The 18,694-nt window shown below is 38.3% G+C and overlaps 1 protein-coding gene across 2 annotated transcripts in view; it reads right to left on the bottom strand.

Moving 5' to 3' along the window:
• Positions 1 to 18,694, bottom strand: part of LOC126753614 (putative neural-cadherin 2) — a 363,083-nt gene that overhangs the window by 296,743 nt on the left and 47,646 nt on the right. For both annotated transcript variants that reach the window (XM_050465205.1, XM_050465204.1), the window contains exon 2: positions 9,595 to 9,669. The gene's annotated coding sequence lies outside the window, so the exon portion shown is untranslated. The remainder of the gene's footprint in view (positions 1 to 9,594; positions 9,670 to 18,694) is intronic.

An 18,694-nucleotide genomic window follows, 5' to 3' on the forward strand; every position in this document is an offset into this window, starting at 1 on the left:
AGTCAAAGGTCTACGCGGACAAGGCCTTGGAGCAAAACATCACGCGAGTCATTCGCCAGTAACCAATCGAAATACTCGAACGAGTCATCGAAAATTGGACCCATCTTAAAAGTAGCCACGACCAACATTTGAAGGAGAAAATCTTCACAATATCGATGACAAAGAATGTTTTTTAGATTAATTATGAACATTCGCCATAAAACTTGAAGCTTCTGTGTTTTTTCTTTTTTTCTTTAAAACAGTAAGGAATATACATACATATAAATCAGCAGTCTGACGAACTGAGACGAATTAGACACAGATGTGGAATGTGAGTACATCTCTAGACAGTGATGAAAAGAAAATTCATTTGGAAGAATTAAAGGTATGGCAATTAAGCTTTTCAAATGTCTTCAATACTCTTCGTATGTACTTACATATATATATACTTATATATTAATACTATAATACGGATAATTAGATTTAAGTTTTGATATAATTATGTTCATAATTGAGTATACCTCATCAAAACAACTGTGTATGGTAACTCAAAAAGGAACATACTTAAGCCTGAATAAGTTTCCCAAAGTTAGGTAAAATTTCTTGACGGAGCAACATAAAATTGGTAGGGACACATATGTTACAGCATGGTGTGTTTTCGGCGCCAAAAATAAAAAAGGTTCTGTATTCAATTCGAAATAATCCAAACACACTTCATAAATAAAAATAACGAGATAATAATAATACTTGTAAACTCCATCCAATTTTAATCCGTTTAAAATAACCGGAAGCCTATTTGGAGCGGCATGTGGTGAGTCATTAACGGTATTTAGAAGGACGTAAAATTAATATTTTCATAAAATGGCAATGAAACGGTTTCTGATGTTGGCTTTATGGCTAATTTTGGGGTAATGTCCCCATCAAAACGGAAGTGTGATTAAGTACAAACAATAATAACAGCACATAACAGTTACAAATGGCATACATAGTATAAAGTGCGACCGCAGAATCTATTTATAATCTAGGCTAGCTGCAGGAGTAATTACGAACATTTGTGAGCGAGTCTATGCCAATAAGTACACAAGTACTTTAAAAGAACGAATTAAAGGCTAAAAACATATTTTATGGTGTGAGCTTTATAGAACCATTGCATGAGGTCTACCCACTCATAATTTTAGAAAATGAAAGCTCTTAATTTCGCCGTTGGCCTAAGACTTCTAACAAGCCTATTATGATTTTTACTTAAGCTAATTATCTTCTGGATGTCAAGGCACTTATGACTTTCTGTGTAATATAATAACGCAATTACGCAACACATTAAGTAGCGCTGAACCTTCCGAAATCATTTGTCAAAAATTTCATGCCAAAAGCTTGATGGATGAATTGCCACCCAAGCAATCAAATGTCAACGCAACCGTCGACCCAGCTTAGAGCCCACTCCCTTAGGTTTTCACGGTGATTACATTAATATTATATACAACCGTCATTTTCTCGCACCACTCGCTCACACGCACACACAAGCAAGCGGCCGAATGAAAATGCGAAATTTCACACATAAAATCGAAGCGCAGTTTAGATAACCGAGCGAATGAACGACTACCCAACTGGCCGACAGCAGCGAGAAGACCACAGATTTACGCAAATTTCATGCGTCGTCGCCATCGGGTTTTCAACCACACATGCACAGGGGTATAGTGTTTCTGTCGGCACAAAATGGAAATTTCAATCATTTTCACTAGAAGCATGTACGTGCATGTGTTTACACGCTGTCCCTGTTGGTAAGTATAGTCGGCGTGTTGTTTACGAAAGGATAGCGCGACAGTGCAGCGGTACGTAGGAATTATGCAAATGCCGTTTAATTCTAACGTTCGTTGCTGCTTCATGCTTCAATGCATAATTGTCATTCGCAAGTGTGAGATGAATATGCAGATACATGTGTGTGTGTGTGTGAGTGTGTGTGCGTCTGTGCAAATGCAAACCGGTGACGACAACCTTTCAAATTGCGTGAAAAAGACCGACAGTTAGCGGATGCGCTGAGGTCGCGTTGGTTTTCGCACACGACTTGGTGACTGCCGCTGGCCAACAATTGGACTGGAAGCACGGACGCTGTGTTATATTGTTCGTTAATTTTCCACGGCTCGGGTAGTCAGTATCGAAAAATAACAACCGTATGCAGTTGTGTTAAAAACTGCAATTCTTAACAGTTTGGCTTGAAATTTAGATTTGGGAAATCATATCGCTTAGAATAGTACATTTTCGAAGCCATCATGGAGTAAACTTTTTATAGCCGGTGTTCGAGCTCTAGCGAACAGTGGCTAACATTCGAAAGACTTTCTGTTAAACGAAATATAAAATCAACCAGCCTTTTGAAAGCAGTTCAGAATTTATGACGCACCATATTTGTCCGTTAACAGTTATAACGGGTGATCCCAGTAGAAGTACTTTTTTCAAAAGCCTGTTTTTGTTGTCACGTTAATTTTGTACATTATTGTTTGGCATTTCATCATGGAAAGTCGTACGCCTGATTTACAAATCGTTCAACTTTATTACGAAAATTTTCGGTTTGTAAAGAATGTGGTTCGCGCGCTTCGCTCAACTTATGGTCAACATAATCGGTCTTCTGAGCGTACTATGCGCAATGTTATCTCCCTCATTGAGACCCAGCATTCATTATTGGATAATATTCGACCGAATATATCACGCCCAGTACGCAGTGAAGAAATTATAGCAGCCGTAGCTGAGTGTGTAAACGAAGACCCTGGAGAGTCGATTCGGCGCCGTTCGGACCATATGGAACGATTTGCAGCATTTTACGTGGAAATCTTAAATTGACAGCGTACAGCTTGTACAAGAACTGAAGCCGTTATCTCTGAGCCCTATGTGCTCTTGAAAAGTTCCAAAAAGATCCGACGCTTTCAAGCCAAATTTCGGTCAGCGATGAGGTCCATTTCCGGCTCAATGGCAACTTACTCAAGCAAAATTACCGCATTTGGGATGATGAGCAACATGAAGAGCTTCAAAAGCTGTCGTTTCATCCAGAAAAAACAACGGTTTGATGTGGTTTGTGAGCCGTTGGAATCATCGGTGCATATTTCTTAAAAATTGATGCCGGTGAGAACGTAACCGTCAATGGCCTGTTATCGCGTCATGATAACCGATTATTTGATGCTCGAAATTTGAGATCGTGATCTTGGAAACATTTATTTTCAACAAGACGGCGCCACTTCCCACACATTGCATCAATCAATGAATTTATTGATATAACACTTCGGTAAGCAGATAAATTCTCTTTACGGGCCGGTCGATTGGCCATCAAGATCGTGTGATAGCACACCATTAGACTTTTTCCTGTGAGAAAATGTAAAGTCTGAAGTCTATGCGGACAATTTCGTTTCATTGCAGGTCTTGGAGCAAAACATCACGCCTGTCAAATGCTCGAACGAGTCATCGAAAACTCAACTGATGGACTATATGTGACGTTGTCGCGGCCAGTATTTGAAAGAGATAATCTTCAAATGCTTCACCACCACGTGGCGCCGTTATCGCAAATGTAATTTCCTACCGTCCAAATTCAGGTGCATTCATTTCGCATTTGGATCGCATGTGCAAGCGGTGATGTCCGCAGATTTTGGAAAAAAATGCAAAACTAGCAATATCGCTCAGTGATTCCATTTGAAAAAGAGGCCGCAATTTTTCTAAAATTTTCCTTCTATTTTTGAAGGCTTAGTTGTCATCGGAGTACCCTAATATAAGTTAGCACCCCACGCATTTAAAATGGTATCATATGATGCATTAATATCATATGATACAAAGCAATATAATACGTCACCAACTAAATAACTGAGAGTGCGACACGTGTAGTGGCAACCTGTGGGAAGGGCAGCGTCAGCGAAGTGCGAATCTGTCAGAAGCCCAGCGTCAGCAAACTCCATACCCGTTGCAGCGGCAAACATAGGTTTAGAGTTAAGTGTAATAAACCCATTTAGACCTACCGTCTCATATACGATACACCAGAAGTAATAAATTATTTTGAAGTACCCTTGATAAGAAATTGTTTTTTTTTTTTGTATTATTGCATATACTACATATATATATGAGCCTACTGTATCACATACGATACGGCCTTTTCTACCTAACCTAAAGAAATGTAATTTTTTTTTAATTTTTTGTATGTTCTGTGATACCCTAGAACTAATAAAAATAGACAAAAAAAACACTTCAATAAAAAAAAATAGTTTCAGGTCTAAATGGGTTAATTGTAAACTTTCGTTCTTACACAAAATTCAACAAAGGAGTATTGCTTCCAAAAAAGGACCGTAGCTCCCAAAAAAAGGAGCATAGCTCCCGAAAAATATTTTTTTATAAAAAACTAAGTAAAACTTTTTAGCTTATATATGGAATATATGCTGATCCCTACAGGCTATTACAAAATGTCATCTGCCGCACGAATGCCGCAAGTTGTGTAAAATTGCATTTTAAATAAAAACATGCTAAAAATCACACGTAAGAGGACACGCAACGGTTACAAATTGCTTATTAAAATATTTAATTTACGCTAATTTGTTAAATGCATTAAAAGTATTTAATAACGGCAATTTAATTAATACTCAACAAAAATATTAATAACAAATGAGACTATTTTTTACTCGAAATGAATTTTCATTTTCTAGACAAATAAAAACAAGTATTTTTTACAAAATATTTTATTTTTTCAAACAATATTTTACTGCTGGATGAAAAGCTAAAATATTTCGTGTTTTGAATGGTAACCTTTTCTACTATTCGCGACTCATGTATCAGTTCCCCGAAAATTTTGGATTTCTGGTTTATTTATTTACTTATATATTTTTAGCTGAAACTCGAAAACGCCAAAACGAGTTTTAAATTTACTTTATTTCAAAGACAAAAGGAAAATTTAGTAAACCGATTCGCAAAAATGTGTGGCTTTCCACGCTGATCTTTTCAATTTAACACAAACAAATACATACATATATACTCTATTCATATTCATGCTCACATAATTTAAAGGTATGTATGTGTGTATGCTTTTGCGCATAAAGTTGTTTAACAAAACAATTGGGTTTAACTCGCGTGTGTTTTAAATACACAAATGTAGACATATGTACATATATCTGTGCCTGGCATGCTCTCATATGTCAGAGTGAGCATAGCATACTTATTTGAGAGTGTGTGGGAAGGAGAGTCATGCAACTATTTTTCGATTTTAGCAGCAGATGTGTTCGATTTCATGCCGGTGGACTCGACGGCCATGGGTAACCTCACCCGTGGCCTGCAAGTAGAATTTCAATTAACTCGTTACATAAACATTTCAGTTTAAATATATTTATATAATTTTTTTCTGAATTGTAATTCAATAAAGTTCAGCGAAATAAAAACATAAAAGCTCACTAAATGAATGCATAATATACTGGGCGTGCTGGGCTCAGTATGCCGCAAATGTTTTCGGTAAAAAATACTTCGCGAAAGACAAATATTTTTTGAGTATATTCAAATGTATTTATGTTCGCAAATAAAAATCAGAAAAACAAAGTTTGGTCAGTTTTAAATATTTAGCATACCAATGCATTTTTAGGAATGGATGTAATTGAAGATAACTCTAAGACCTTAAATTAATTAAATGTAGACACATGCAAGGTCTGCTGCAAAAGAAACAGAACTGTTAAAAAAAAACAACAAAAAATTAATATTTTTCAAAAGTTATATTTTTTATTCAAAGTAGTTTCCTTGTGCTTCGACACAGCATTTAGCCCAATTAGCATTTCAAATGAGTGTTTAAGGTCATTTTTCGGAATGCTCTTGAGAATATCGGACGTCGCCTTTTGGATAGTTGAAATGTCCTGAAACCAGTGTCCTTTCATGGGCAAATGAAGTTTTCCAAATACGTAAAAATCACAGGGTGCCAGATCAGGTGAGTAGGGTGAGTGATTAATGGTTAATATGGAGTTTTTTGTCAAAAAATCAGTGACAAGCGTCGACCGATGACACGGCACATTATCGTGCAACAGGCGCCACGACCCTGCCTCACGGTATTGTGGTTGAGCACGACGAATGCGTGAGAAAAGACGCTTCATAACACCAAGGTAAAACACAGCATTAATCGTTTGGTCAGGTGGGACGAACTCTCGGTGTCTAAAGACGACCGACTTCTGATCGTCACAGAGGTCCTCACGACCTTATTGGAATCGCTTAAACCACTCATACACATTGCTACGGGATAGGCACTGATCACCATAAACTTTTTTCATCATTTGAAATGTTTCAGTAAACGTTTTCCCAAGTTTAAAACAAAATTTAATATTTGCTCTTTGCATTTCACGACCGATGACCAAAAGCTGCTGTCACTTTTTGATCGATAACATCGTTTGTAGTTATCCAATTGTCTTAAAATTTTTACGAAATGTCAACAAGAGATCAAACTTTTTATTTCATATACCCACCAACAGGTGGCGCCACCAGAAACAGTTATATTTAAAAAGTTCTGTTTCTTTTGCGACAGACCTTGTAAATAGTAAATTCATTAGACAGATCAAAATCACTCATTGAAATTATTCTTCTTCTGCAGTTTGTTCTCTTAAAGGTAGTTTTAACCAATATTTCGGGAAGACAATTTTATAACTATGTCCTAAATGACAGTATCTAATATACCTTTCGTAAAGTCCATACAATTGTTCTGTTGGGTCTTCGGTTAATATTTTCCAAATGGTTCGGCCAGTATTATAAAGCAATATGATCTAGATTTTAGTTGATCAATTTACCGTGTGCACAAGATTGAGCAGGGTGATATTATTCCCTCTTTCAACAGTTCTAGGTATATGTAAATAAATTGAACGAAGTGTGATACTAGGTTAGGACGTCGATGGATGATCCAAAATCGTTAAATCCTATTTTGAAAAAAGTTCCCCCCTTGTGTTATCAAAATTGTCCTAAAAGGTAGATGAGCAGATCCTCAACAATCGACGAATAGTTTTGTTTACAAAAAAATTAGGCCGTTAATATCGATCCCACCAACTTTGCTGGGTTCGCCAAAAGTGTGTCTACCGACATATAGTTATTATTTCAATCTCAGTCTAGCAAAAGCTGGGCAATAGAAGAGGAAATGTCAAAATGATTCCACCACGCCTTAAAGCTCAATATCCGATAGAATACTAAACCTCACCGTGTGTAAACATATTGGACCGTGTCCGGTTAGAACACTTGTCTCTGGGGCAAGATTGGCTTTGCTAAGAGCCAGAACTTCGGATGACCACTAACGGTTCACTCCGGGCCAGGTTATCGCATGTCTTACAAATTCTGGTTGTTGATCAGAGCTTGTTGAGCTCACAGGAGGTCCAATGATTTAACGCCAGAACACAAGCAGATATCGGAGAACCGATTCGACTTTAATCGGGTGAAATTGGAGAAAGAGTGCCTTGCTTTGCCAGCTCTTCAGCTTTGCAGTTGCCAGCGATTCCGCTGTGGCCGATTCTTATATGGAAGTAGCATTAAGCTATTGCTATTGAGGTTATGCACTCCTGTACTAGTTTTGATCGCACAGTTAATGAGTTCACAGCCAGTATAGTTGCTCGGCTGCCAAAGTGAATGCACATTTCTTCGAAGGAGGCTGTACTCCGGAGTATTACATCTATTGCTGCCTTGATGGCCAATTGAAAAACCGTGCAATTGTCTGGTGATCTGAAACTAGAGTTGATGGAGAGCTCCCGACAGGAGACTCCACCACCTACTCACCCCTTCAACTTCGATCCGTCCGTGAAGCAGCTCACTCAACCCCCGCTCCAATGGCTTCGCCGCATGCGCAAAGGTTTAGGAGAAGGTTGTGTCTTTTTTTTTAGTGTGTCTCTGCCTGGAGCTCCTCATATTCTCAGCCTCTCTGATGTGATACCGACAGGGCACATTTTTTTTAAACTCGCAAAATTCTCGAATAGCTTATCCGGTAAAGAATACACACATAATCACTTCCAAACATTCTAGCTTGCGCCATCCATATTTAGCAGCCGTGAAACATCTTCACTAGTAAATATAATTTGAAATTCTCCGCTTTAAAGCTGTTCAGGAATTATAACCAATATTGGTATCAGTATTTACTGAATAAATTTTATAAAGTGGAAGTTAACATTTAATATTCTGCAATATTTCCGGAAGTGTAAATGACGTTCATTCAGTCTCTTATCTCAGATAAATAATTAATTTCATTTCACTCTCTGTCCCGCAGCGTAAAGTCTTTTTATACTCTCGCAACAAAGTTGCTAAGGAGGATATTATAGTTTTGTTCACATAACGGTTGTTTATAAGTCCTAAAACTAAAAGAGTCAGATATAGGGTTATATATACCAAAGTGGTCAGGGTGACGAGTAAAGTTGAAATCCGGATGTCTGTCTGTCCGTCCGTCCGTCTGCCCGTCCGTCCGTCCGCGCAAGCTGTAACTTGAGTAAAAGTTGCGATATCATGATGAAACTTGGTATTTCTTGGCTCCATAAGAAGGTTAAGTTCGAAGATGGGCAAAATCGGCCTACTGCCACGCCCACAAAATGGCGGAAACCGAAAACCTATAAAGTGTCATAACTAAGCCATAAATAAAGATATTAAAGTGAAATTTGGCACAAAGGATCGCATTAGGTCGGGGAAAATTTGAACGTAACTTTTTGGAAAAGTGGGCGTGGCCCCGCCCCTACTAAGTTTTTTGTTCATATCTCGGAAACTACTACAGCTATTTCAACCAAATTCTATAGAGTCGTGATCTTCAGGCATTTCCATATACAGTTCAAAAATAGAAGAAATCGGATAATAACCTCGCCCACCTCCCATACAAAGGTTATGTTGAAAATCACTAAAAGTGCGTTAACCGACTAACAAAAAAACGTCAGAAACACTAAATTTTACGAAAGAAATGGCAGAAGGAAGCTGCACCCAGGCTTTTTTAAAAATTGAAAATGGGTGTGGCGTCGCCCACTTATGGACCAAAAACCATATCTCAGGAACTACTCCACCGATTTCAATGAAATTCGGTATATAATATTTTCTCAACATCCTGATGACATGTACAAAATATGGGTGAAATCGGTGCACAACCATGCCTTCTTCCAATATAACGCTATTTTGAATTCCATCTGATGCCTTCTCTTTATAATATATACATTAGGAAGCAATGATGATAGCGGAATAAAACTTTACACAAATACGGTATTTGAAAAATATGTAAAGGACTGATAATGAAATATCGATTATCACTTTATCGTGCGAGAGTATAAAATGTTCGGTGACGCCCGAACTTAGCCCTTCCTTACTTGTTTTTATATAACTTAATTAGGACTTTATATGCCTAATAACCTACCTATACCTAAGCTTAACCCAATTTATAAGAGAAATGAACCAATTTCTTCAACACATATTATCCAATCCACATTATTTTTGCCCTGCAATTAAATTGGTTCAACTTCTAATGTGTAATATCTCTGTATAATTTAACATTAGGGAGGTTCATTTCCCCGGGTCCAGATGTTGGCTCTCGATAGCTTGGTCTAAAACTGTTGTGATTAAATCCCCAATAACTGTAAGCATAACACCAGTGAAGGAAATTTATATTCAAATATGACTTACCCGTATCATACTTCAAAATAGTCCACTTAATAATAATTGGACTCAAAACATTTGTTTTATGTTCATATTAGTGATCTGAAAATATAGAGAAATACGTTATTAAATTCCTCAATGCTTCGTAAAAACTAACGGTTGTTGTCAATTTTACAACAACAAGACAATGGTTAACTTTGGCAGCACCAAGGCTAAAATATCCTTCTCAGTTGTATTTTTATAGCATAAAAGAGTATAAAAACTCTAAAATCTTAATTTGATCGTACAGATTATTTCACACCTATATGCTGAAAAACTGTTGTTAACTCGGCTATAATCGCGTAAGCGGTGTCCTTGAACTCATTCGCAGTGCCTTCAGGATTGGTCGAAGAATGTCTAACGTCGCTATCTCTAGCCGCTAGAGTTTTTGTGATTAGACTGGTGCGGGTGCCGGGCCATAGCGGAATTGCAGGCAATTGCAAAGCTGATGAGTTAGCAAGGAAAATACCCTAGAATCATTATCGGTATAATGGGAACGGATCGGTGCTCCTGTTTCTTCTTGTGGTCTACTAATAGATAGCTGGGCCACGCGGATGCTCACCCAACGCTGGGCCAGCACCAGCACTTGTACAGTTGCAAAAGCCTTCTGGCCCAGGATAGTTCACAGGAGATCTAATGATCTCTTAGCCCTCAGCAAGGCTAACCTCTCATTGTTAGTGGGTCTTTTAACAGGCCACTGTCCTATTGGCTTACATGCGGTAAGAATGGGTATCTTACCGGATGCCGACTGCAGAAGCTGTTTGGAAGAAGATGCGGTAGAAACAAGGCAGCACTTCCTGCTTGACTGTCCCGCTTTTGGGAGGTCAAGACTCAGACACTTGGGGCGCATACCTTTGGACATCCCACCGAACTGGCGGATGTTGAAGTTAAGCGTCTGTGTAACTATGTATTGGCTACAAAGCGCTTCGCCTATCTGTAAGTCCGAACACGGGAGTTCCTTTTCAATGGAATCACAAAGGACTAATTTGTTAGTCTACGTGGGATCTTTCATCAGCCATCTTACCTAACCTAACCTAAGAAGAAGAAGATATGCGGACAAATTTTGTGAAGAAGCAAACAAATACCCTTGGGGAACTGCTGCAGCCAAAGAACCCATCGTATACGAGAAAAGTCTTCGAAGCATTATTTCCGACACATTACTCCATTTCCTACCCTAAGCGAAACGAAATTGCAGAGTCACCCCAATTAGTCACGGAAGATAAAATATTGACAATTGCGAAAAAAAAGTCAAAAACAACGAGGCCCCTGGAATTGATGGCATACCAAATAGAGCATTAAAAGAAGCAATAACTATAAGACATAGCTTGTTCGTCAAAATGTACAAGGCGTGTATTAAAGAAGAGGTGTTTCCCAATTCATGGAAGGTACAGCGTTTGTTTCTACTTTCAAAACCAAAAAAGCCACCTGAAGAACCTTCATCTTATCGACCTTTGTGCATGCTCGACACGATTGCTGAAGTGTACGTACGAAAGCATAGTAAGGAACCGCTGGAGTTAGCGATCTAAAATGCCGGCGGATCAGCAGAGACACAATTTGGCCGTATAAAAAAGATGTCCATTATTGACACACTAAGAGAAGTCGCTCATAGTGCGAATGTGCAGTAAGTGGTAAAAGATGGAAAGGTAGTGTGATGAATGTTTTCAACTTCGTAAAGTGGGCAAATATAATCAAAGCTCTATATGAAAAACCGCACCCCAGTATATCGTGAATATTATAATGAGCTATTTTTTTAACCAAAAAACGTTAAAACAATAGCAATAACCCCAAAATGGTAGCAGTGGCTAAATATCTGGATGAGCTCCGGCTCAAATCCAATGAAAGTATAATGGTCTACGTCAATGGTTTGCTACCAAGAGCTTAGAATTGGCTGAGCAGAAAACGGAAGTCTTGCTCATAAGCACAAGGAAGGTGGAATAAAGAGTATTAAAGAGTATCAAAGAGTATATTCACCATAGGGGAATGCGACACTATTTCACAGCCGCAGCTGAAGTTGCTGTGCTTTCCGAACGAGATTAAGCGACGCTGCTGAAGTTGAAGTAAGAAGTTCTATTGACATTCAGGGAGACGAATTCGCGCGATTGGACCAGCTATCAGAGTCGGTAAAAAAGAGATTATAACCAGAATCATCACAATGTGGCAGCATTAGTAGTATATAGATTGACAACATGGGGTAGACATGGGCTAGACTTAGGCTTCCACTTTACCTAACTGAATGTACAAGGATGCTTTAGGTGCTATCATTTCCGATTCCATCACGACCTTAGTCCGTACTGTCCGTATACAGAGTGTATAGAGGACTTTGAGGAGGTATTTTTTCAATGCCCTAGTTTTTAAATGTAAGTAATAAGTTAACAATTTACTTAGCGGTAGTCAGCGAAGCGTCAGCTCTAATTATGACAAAACTAGAACAGTATATTAGGCGTCAGTCAGTTCGAATGATAGATGAGACTTAAACTCTCAAATATGCTATAATTATCCGGTATCAGCGATTCCCACAAATGAGCAGCTTCTTGGAGCGAAAACGACGTGGACAAAATTTTAGATCAATATTTCAACAAGTGAGGAAAAGTTTGCTAATAGACATACGGACCTAACTAAGTGGAATCACTTGACCGCTAATCATTTAAATATATATACTACGAAAAGGGAAAAGTGGAATCGCACACAGTAAATGACCCGCGAAATCATTGATTTTTTGATACCTAAGCACATAGATGATAAGATATACTAAATAATACTATTTTATAGAGTCCCCTACGTTTTCACTTGGGTGTTACAAACGTTGTGGCAAACTTAATATGTTTACCTTTTTAGTGTATAATTAGTAAAGTACCACTTTACTTTGGACCTCAAGTAGCAAATTTGAAAGCATCCTCCCGTTTTTCGGAAACTTGCTTATTAATCACTATCTATTCAAACAAATTGAACAATTATAATTATTTCATTTATAGAAATTGGAATTTGAGTTAGGAATTCAATCAATCCTCTGTCCTCTTTGAATTTGAATAAATTATTTGGTTGTTAAGCAATACAGCTTCACGAAACTGTGAGCACGTGTTGCGCTTTTGAAATAAATTTGGTAGATGAAAAGGGGCGCTGTTCGTGCTTTGTTTCGTATGAAAGTGAATAAAGATTTTACACAGTGTTTTTAATGCTTACGGGATGCTCTTGAAATAAAATAAAATTAATGGAAATCATTTTTCTTCTGTCAATTTATTAAATCTACTAAAGCCGATTTAATTTTTCTTTATCCCGATTTCATTAAACCAATCAACTCCTTAACGTAATCTGAGATGAAGCAATTTTCATAACGCTCTTAAATACGCATCGAGATGTATTATACGAACTTAAATTTTAATTTAACGGCGTTTTCACCTGCGTTATTAATTTAAGGGATTTTCATAAAATCGAATATGCATGTTTGACACTAATTAATTGTTGGCAACATTGAAAGTTATTTAAATCAATGTACCTATGTATTGGCGACAAAAATGTAAATAAATTCAACGCTGGATTTTATATTATAATTATTTTATTAATTTTATAGACGCTGCAGCATTTGTGCGCATGTCTGTGTCGATGTTTGCTCATTTTGCGGTCATTTGTGCACAAATTACAATACATTATTCATTTTAATTATGGAAACTGACCGCAACTGTTGCCCAAGCTAAAGGTGCGACTAATGAAACTGCTGTTTGCTTTTGCATGTACGAATGTATGTGCCGGTAGGATTTAAGGAGCGCTTTCGCTTTTGTTGTTTCCCAGAGGCTTTTGTAAATAAGCCAATACCGTGATATTGACTTAAGCCTTTACGCGTTTGCATTTTGATAAATATCTTCATAATCCCTGCAACACGTTTTTAATATGAATTCTGTATACATATATTGATTGAATTAAAATTGAAAATAACGGAATGCCTCCTCGATACGTGTGTAAACGATAGCATGGGAAACACACAACTCTTTAAACAGAGATAACTTTATTTTGTTTTAATTTATTCACATCCGGTGCATCAATTGGACTGGCAGGTTTTTTATATTTTAGCCTTATGATACCTACATATATGCCTGCATACAAATTAAATATTTGAAAAATACTGAGTATTACCCTTTGAAGCAGTTTTTGTGGATTTATTAATAATACCAGCAATTTTCGAACTTTTTGGTAGCAGTTTTAGTGAACTTTTAGTTCCAAATAACTCACAGTCTCGGTGGCTTCTTTACAGCGAGCATTCATTTGTATTCTGAGAACACTATAATACGGTTGGAGGACAGATTCGAACCATACGGAATCCCAGTTTATAAAATTACACCACCGTTATTATTGATATTTAACAAGGTGCCATTTCACACAGAAGGATGTCGATAAATTTCCCATAAGTCCAACAGCTTCCTTCAAAAACTCAACTTTGTCGGCGGTATGGTCAACTTCATTGAGTTATCATTGAAAATTATTTTGTAGAATCCTCTGATGTTTTTGGTCTTAAGGGCTTTTTTGCATGTCTCCTGACTATATTGCAACGCAAACCACATACACACTGTTGAGGTAATTTCAAAAAATTTTGTTAAGACATCGTTTATAATGTATTAACCGATATATGCGGTATGAATCTAAGTGAAAGTTTTAAAATCTTTATGCTGAGTATATGGAGGCTTGGGGAAATATTTACCCGATCTTATATAGTTTTGACACAAGGCAGCATTATTATCGGAAAAAGTTTTTCTAGACTATTTTAAAATCTATATTTTCGGTTTAAGATGATCTTAAAAGCACTATTTGTGGAAAAGTTTTATTCCGATAACTCCACTGTTACTTGAGTTATGTAATGTAAATAGAAAGGATTTTATGGAATTTAAAAATGTAATAATGGGTTGTCAAAAAAGTCTTGCGGTATTTTTATTGAATTTTTTTTTTTATTTATTGAAATTGAAATGAATTTTTGATGACTCATGCCCAGCTCTTGACCGATGCTACGGCTGCTACTATGCCGGTCTCTTTCGACCAATTCAGCGATTTTATTGCAATTTTCGACGACAGGCCTTCCGGAGCGAGGCGCATCTTCGACCACCTCTACACCAGAACGAAAACGTTAAAACCATCGTTGTGCGGTGGAAATGGAAACTGTATCGGTCCATAAGCTGCACAATTTTTTTGGTGGCTTGAGATGCATTTTTGCCTTTATCGTAGTAGTACTGTAAAAGATGCCGTATTTTCACTTTATTTTGCTCCATGTTTGCGACGCTGTAACTCACGAACGACTTAAAAGAAACGACAATCAATCAAACACGTTTTAGAGCGTGAAATGAGCTTTCCAAAAAGGTATAGCATGACCCTATGCGACGAATAAAACTAGAACTACGCGCTTTCAGCGCCAACTAGCGAAAATACCGCTTTCTTGAGAATGGATAAAAACGAGATTCCCGACTCCTTGAGCTGACATGCAGCCCCACACCATGACGTAACCACCGCCGTGCTTAACCGTTGCTCTGACGTTTTTGATATTTAATTCTTCATTTAGTTTCCGCCAGAAGACCATCCGATCAAAAATGTTATATTTGCTTTCGTCACTAAATATTTTTCCAAAAGTCAAAATCTTTAACTCTATATGTATTAGCGAACGATAATATTTTTTTTTATTTATAACCGATTTAAGTGTTTTTTTCTTGCATCACGACCGTGTATTTTGTTATTTCCAAACATTCTGCGCATTGTTTCATCTGGCACTTTGGTGCGAAACGCTACTCTAAGTTCATGGTTAATTTTTGGGACTGACAAACGTGGATTATATGCTTTTCTCTTACTGTCACTAACTTTGGTCGTCCAATACGGCCTGTGTTTTCTAGATTACCGCGTTTTTTGCACTTTTTAACACACTTTCTATAGTTTGACGATGTCGAATAAACATAATACTAATATATTTTGTAGATTTACCTTCGTTGTGAAGGCGCAAACTAATTTTTTTCTCAGCAGGAGTTAATTCTTTACCTTTAGGCATTTTAATGTGCACAAAATCAACCAGCAGAATTGAAAATAAAAGAAAAATACTTTTGGGAGCACAGAATTTCGCCGAAACGCATATTTTTGGTTTGATCTGCATAACGGGCAATAACTATTTTCATGGTTTACCGTTTTTTCTAAAGAAAATTTCAATAAATAAACACACGCATTTAAATAAATGAAATCGCCTACTTTAAACACTGAAAATTTTTTTAAAAGAAATGGTAAGGGTTATGTAAAACACTACTGTGAGCCACTGTATGTAGATTACAGACAGACGAACAGTCAATCGGAATTCGGATCGCTTTGTCATTCTGATCATTTATATACTTTTTTTTAAACTTCTAACATCTGGAGATGGCGAACCCGATTCTTAAATCGATGACGATGGAATAAATGTCAAAATGAATGATTTTCACCATGCGCCAAGTCTTGAAAAAGACCTGTGATAATACGATCTGCACACACCACCTCTTCGTCGATTTAGAAGAGCCTTCGGTACTATGAAAAGAAACTGTTTCTATGCCACTAAATTTGAGCTTGGCATCCCCTACAAACTGATACGGCTATGTAAACTGGCGATGCTCAGGATTTGGAAGGACCTCTCCGAACCGTTCGATTGCAAACGAGGTTTCAAACAAGGCGACTCCTTATCGTGCGACTTCTTCAATGTACTGCTGAAGAAAATAATTCGAGCTGAGAAGCTTAATGGAGCAGGTACAATGTTCTATAAGAGTGTACAGCTGCAGGCGTACGCCAATGATATTGATAACAACAGCGCCATTAGTTCCGCCTTTTTCACTTTTGATAAGGAAGTGGAGCATATAGTTATGGTTGTGAACGAGTGCAAGACGACATATCTCCTATAATTAAACAAACAGTCGTCGCATTCGCAACTAGGCTCACACGTCACTATTGAGATTCATAAATTTGAAGTCGTAGATAATTTCGTCCATCTTGGAACCAGTATTAATATTCTTCTTTATTGGCGTAGACACCGCTTAGGCGATTATAGCCGAGTTAAGAATAGCGCAGCAGTCGTTTCTTCTTTTCGCTACGTAGCGCCAATTGAATATTCCAAGCGAAGCTAGATCCTTTTCCAACTGGTCCTTCCAACGGAGTGGAGGTCTTCCTCTTCCTCTGCTTTCCCTGGCGGGTACTGCGTTGAATACTCTCAGAGCGGGAGTGTTTTCGTCCATTCGGACAACATGACCTAGCCAGCGTACCCGCTGTCTTTTAATTCGCTGAACTATGTCAATGTCGTCGTATATCACACACAGCTCATAGTTCCATCGAATGCGATATTCGCCGTGGCCAACGCGCAAAGGATCATACATTTTTCGCAGAACCTTTCTCTCGAAAACTCGCAACGTCGACTCATCAGTTGTTGTCATCGTCCAAGCCTCTGCACCATATAGCAGTACGGGAATTATGAGTGACTTATAGAGTTTGTTCGTCGAGAGAGGACTTTACTTCTCAATTGCTTACTCAGTCAAAAGTAGCACCTGTTGGCAAGAGTTATCTTGCGTTGGATTTCTAGGCTGACATTTTTGTTGGCGTTTACACTGGTTCCCAAATATATGAAATTATCTACAACTTCAAATTTATGACTGTCAGAAGTGACGTCAGAGCCAAGTCGCGAGTGCAACGACTGTACGTTTGATGACAGGAGATATTTCGTCTTGCTCTCGTTCACTGCCAGACCCATTTGCTTTGCTTCCTTGTCCAGTCTGGAGAGAGCAGAACTAACGGAGCGGGTGTGGAGGCCGATGATATCAGCTCTACACTCTTATAAAAGATTGCACCTGCTCGATTAAGTTCTGCAGCTTGAATTATTTTCTCCAGCAGCAGATTGAAGAAGTCGCCCGTTCAGGAGTCGCCTTGTGTTATACCCCGTTTGGTATCGAACGGCTCGGAGAGGTCCTTCCCGATCCTGACGGACCTTTCGTGTTGCTCAACGTCAGTTTACATAGCCGTATTAGTTTTGCGGGGATACCATATTCAGACATCGCTGCATAAAGGCAGATCCTTTTCGTGCTGTCGAAAGCAGCTTTGAAATCGACGAAGTGGTGGTGTGTATCGGTTTTCCTTTCGCGGGTATTTTCCAAAATTTGGCGCATGGTGAATATCTGGTCGATTGTTAATTTGCCATGTCTAAAGCCACTCTGATAAGGTCCAATTAGTTTATTGACGGTGGGCTTTAATTTTTCACACAATAGGCTCGATAGAACCTTATATGCGATGTTGAGGAGGCTAATCCAACGGTAGTTGGCGCAGATTGTGGGTCCTTCCTCTTTGTGGATTGGGCAGAGCACACTTAAATTCCAGTCATGGGGAATGCTTTTGTCCGACCATATTTTACAAAGAAGCTGATGCATGCTCCTTATCAGTTCTTCGCCGCCGTGTTTGAATAGCTCGGCCGGCAATCCATCGGCCCCCGCTGCTTTGTTGTTCTTCAGACGGGTAATTGCTATTCGAACTACTTCATGGTCGGACAATGGAATGTCTGCTCTATCGTTATCGATTGGGGAATCGGGTTCGCCTTCTCCAGTATTAATACCAACAATAATATCAGCCTTGAAATCCAACGCAGAATCACACTACCAATTGGTGCTACCTTGAATGGAGGATTCGATTAAAAAGTAAAATCCTCTCTTGACGAAAAAAAAACCAAACTCTTTAAGTAAGTCATCATTTCCCTCAGAATATTGGGTGCGTAGGCATAGGCAATGTTTTAGAAAAGGGTTTTCGGAAGATTTGTAGTCCCTTATACTTTGGCAATGATGAAAATCGCATTCAATGGAACGATGAGCTGTACGAGATATACGGGGACATTGACATAGTTCAACGAAACAAGAGGCAGCGGCTACGCTTGCCAGGTCATGTTGTCCGAATGGACGAAAACACTCCAGCTCTGAAAGTATTCGACACAGTATCCGCCGAGGAAAGCAAAAGGAAGGGAAGACCTCCACTCTACTTGGAGAGATCAAATGGAGAAGGACCTGGCTGCTCTTGTTATCTCGAATTGGCGCCATATACAAAAAGAAGAACCGACTGCCATGCTGTTATT

The sequence above is a fragment of the Bactrocera neohumeralis genome, chromosome 3 (genome assembly GCF_024586455.1).
Source record: "Bactrocera neohumeralis isolate Rockhampton chromosome 3, APGP_CSIRO_Bneo_wtdbg2-racon-allhic-juicebox.fasta_v2, whole genome shotgun sequence".
Taxonomy (NCBI): domain Eukaryota; kingdom Metazoa; phylum Arthropoda; class Insecta; order Diptera; family Tephritidae; genus Bactrocera; species Bactrocera neohumeralis.